This window comes from Teleopsis dalmanni, chromosome X, assembly GCF_002237135.1.
Source record: "Teleopsis dalmanni isolate 2A chromosome X, ASM223713v2, whole genome shotgun sequence".
Taxonomy (NCBI): domain Eukaryota; kingdom Metazoa; phylum Arthropoda; class Insecta; order Diptera; family Diopsidae; genus Teleopsis; species Teleopsis dalmanni.
In genome coordinates, this window is record NC_051848.1 from 79,382,448 (window position 1) to 79,386,374 (window position 3,927).

The 3,927-nt window shown below is 29.0% G+C and overlaps 1 long non-coding RNA gene across 4 annotated transcripts; it reads left to right on the forward strand.

Annotated features, from left to right (window-relative positions):
• Nucleotides 1–862: 862 nt before the first annotated feature.
• Nucleotides 863–3,678, forward strand: LOC119688077. 4 transcript variants are annotated; one of them, XR_005253307.1, is made up of 8 exons: nucleotides 863–1,063; nucleotides 1,123–1,267; nucleotides 1,336–1,474; nucleotides 1,939–2,260; nucleotides 2,331–2,840; nucleotides 2,901–3,095; nucleotides 3,146–3,377; nucleotides 3,440–3,678. It is a non-coding gene; the product is annotated as an uncharacterized LOC119688077 (long non-coding RNA). The 4 variants fall into 4 exon arrangements; XR_005253304.1 differs by having other exon boundaries at nucleotides 1,346–1,474; XR_005253305.1 differs by having other exon boundaries at nucleotides 1,346–1,474; nucleotides 3,151–3,377.
• The last annotated feature ends 249 nt before the right edge of the window (nucleotides 3,679–3,927 follow it).

A 3,927-nucleotide genomic window follows, 5' to 3' on the forward strand; every position in this document is an offset into this window, starting at 1 on the left:
AGTATATGATTTGCATTTCACTTTAAAGCTTCTATTATGCAGACACGATTCTAGAATTGAGTGGACATTTGCAGGTAATGAACAGCGTATCTCATATATGAGTCCATTATGCCATACTTTATCAAATGCTTGTTTAACATCGAGGAATACCGCGGAACAATATTCTCCGAGCTCAAAGAATCAATTAAAGAATTGGCTTACTGATATCAATTTTTAGTTATTTTAGCACTGGAACTAATGTAGAATCCATCTTGAGTAAATAACGAAAGAATGTTGCAATAACAAGTTAATCAAAACAGCTGTTCGTGATATACAATAGTCTCCAGACAACTGTATATAGCCGTAAACAATTGCAATACAAATGAGCTTGCGAATCTCCTACTAAACTAAATATGACATATCTTACGACATGCTATACCATATCCATTCTACGTCGTACATTTGTCGATGCACACACCTTGTTTCATCGTCGTACGTTTATAACGAAAGGGTTTTGAAAATTTTCAATCAGTTTTCGTCAATTTTTGGTTAATACAACGAATCGGATTGCACTTAACCACAATCCCACAAACCTCCTGTTACCAACACTTTTCTAAATATAATTATGAAAATATTTAATTTATTATCGTGTTTAATTATTCTCATTTAAGGACTGTGTGAATAATGTTGCAGTGTGACAAAAATGTCAGATAGTCAGATTTTCATTTTCTAAGTCATAATTTGTCACTCTCTTTAAAAAATGAATTTATAAGATCTGAATAATAATCAAGTTTTCATCGATATTTCTTGAAACTGTTTGTATTTTGAACTAGTAAAATTGAACGAAAACTAGTTCATTTAAAAATTTTTTCTTTTAGTTAAGATCAAAATTTAAGTTAAAAATATTTGGAAAAAATGTGAAAAATTCAAGTCTTTGTAAAATTTTCAATACGTTTCGCACAAAATATTGGAGTCAAAATTCATATAAAAGTCATACGTTAAGTGGATTTTTATGGAAGGAACGTAAGGGTTTCCATTCTTAAATTTGGCTGCTGTACTGAAGTACAAACATTTTTCATATAAGGTAAGTTGTTGAAGTTAATCATTCATTCTAGAGATCTTTTCTATTCTGAATGGTTTTAGTAAGGATTACTTGAAATAGCTTCAGTGATGGAGAAAATAGCGAATAAAGAAATAATAACGCGTCAAACAAAGCAAAAAAAATAAAAATGAGAAAATCAATTAAATTCTTAGAAATATAATGAGCAGAGTCTGTGTCGATGTCGATGTAAGTTCCTTGATTTATTTTATTTGTCATATTTTGAAACTTCCATTTCACCGTTTTTAAAATAAAAGTTTTTCGTAGATAACCTCACTGCTGATTTTGCATGATTGTTGGGAATATAAATAAACTATTTTATTAAAATTTTTTATTTTATAAGATTATATAAAATTATAATACAGAAAAGGAAAGAGGAATATATATAAAATATATGTAAGTAGTTACAATATAAAAATAGTGAAACTGAAATATTTTACTGTAATTTACTTGGAAAGATAAATTGAAACAATCATAAATAAATGAAAATGACTACGACTATCCCAATAGCAAATATTCTACTACGACTATAACACATCGACATCCACATCCACATCCACATCCACTTTATACAGATTATGTATTCTGATGAATCGGAACCCATATTATTAAAGACAAATTCACTCAAAACCACTAAATATTACACATTCCTCACATCCACGAGTATGAAAATCATCATCAAATAAAACTCTCGTCTTCATTTTATGTCTGGATAGTATCCGGATTTGATCAACTGTCACAAAATTTCACAGAAATTACTCGCAACTCTCAAAAACACACATGTACAACTATTTTAATATTTAATTCTCTTAATGAGTCAACACATGAATTTTAAATAATTATTTATTTTTATTTATCAGTCAATGCGCATGAAGAGGCGGGATCACGTTGATAAAAATATATCTAAAAGTAAACTTGTAAACCTCACCAATTCAACATTATTTTTTAAAGAAAATTGGATAATCACTAATTTGAGAAACTAAAATCGAAAATCGAAAATCGAAAATCGAAATATATTGCAAATATACACTGAGAGATATTATTGTGTTTATTAAACTTTATTTAACTCTACTCTATTGGATAAATGGATGGTGTCCCTCCACCCCTCTACCCCTGCACCCCTCCACCCCACCACTGCATTTCGGGATACATATATAAAAGAAACTTAATACAATAATATGGGTAACTAATCAAAAATAATTTACTCTCATATTTCAACATTAAACTCTATTATTTTATATATATACTATAGATGCAGCTGTATTTTTTACTATACGGCAAAGTAAGTTCTGCAAAAATTAATTGGATGCTACAAATACTGAAAAGACAACGGTCCGTCAAATTTCTATACTTAACATATAAATTATTGGTATGATGTGTTTCAAGAGAATTTGGAATTTACACTGAGTGTTGTGTGAGATTTATGTTAAATGAAAAATGTAAAATGTTAATGTTAAATGTAAATGTTAAATAAGATTCACAAGTAAATCTTAATGAACGAAACGGGAGCATTGAATCCTGAAACCCCAAGAAATCAGAAATCGTACAATCCTGTAATAATGGACTAATATTACTAACTAGTACAACTGCAAATTATAATATAAAATAAAATATACCTTATATAATAAATACTTTCGCAATTCACAACGGAAAGGATTTATATAATACCATTTCATTTTGAATTTGAAATATTCAAACATCATCAGTTTGAGTACTGTTTCAATTAATAAGTTTATATAATATTTGTTAGAATTAATTGTTGGTAAATATCAAAACTTTCATGTCGTGAACATTTTATAAACTTATTTGTCTTATTTAATAGCTTTTGAACTTTTAACCATAACCATTATGGTAATTCAATCAACCATCATGTATCAATTTTGGGTGTGTGAGCCATAAAATAGTACTTCCTGTGAGTGTGGAAACGATAATATGTGGATGTGTATCTGATATAAATGGTGTTGTCCTTGTTCAATAAGAAGCCTGATAATTATACATACAAATTACATGAATGAAGGTACGATTTGAATTTATTATTCAATATAAGTTTTAAAAATACAACTTTAGATTAGCAGATCTATTTGGACATTTGGACAGCTTAAAGATGACGATGCGAAATGACAAATATCTGACCAAATCTAAATGAATGTTTTGGAACAAATGTGACTAGTGATTACAACTGGTATAAAACTGTGCTTGTATGATGCGGCATCGATTTTTTGACTAGGTGGACAAGTATTATACACCTGGAATTTCGCAGACATTCCTATATTTTTGCAAATATAGTGTACATCATTCGGTATCACTAATACTTAAGTTCATTATATACTTATTTTCGATTGAATTACTTTATTTTTTTAGTGAAAATTGAAGGATTAAACAAATCTAATTAAGTATACATTTTTATACAGAGGTGTTAAACCAATTCAAGACCTTGGAGTATGTTTAAATTCGGTGGAATCGAAAGTGTAAACATACATATTCCTAAACATGTCGAAAAACGTGTGTAGCCATAAACTGATGCCATAGTCATAGCTGATGGCATCAATGTAAAAATATTAACAGAATGCAAAAAATACACATTATGCTTGAAAACTAAACCAGTTTTACATCAATTTTTTTTACAGTTCATAATAGTCTTGTGTTTCTGAAGTTCCATCATCTAACTTTCTAGTTAATATGAGTACTGAAATATAAAAATTAGTAAAAATCAGGAAAATGGGTGTAACTACCACATTGGTTATTATTAGATATTCACTTTGAAATTGGGTGTACTAATACGCCATTGGTTTGGTCGCACTGGGGAAAATGCTCGGCGATTCTATTATCTATGTCGGCTTTAGGTGTGA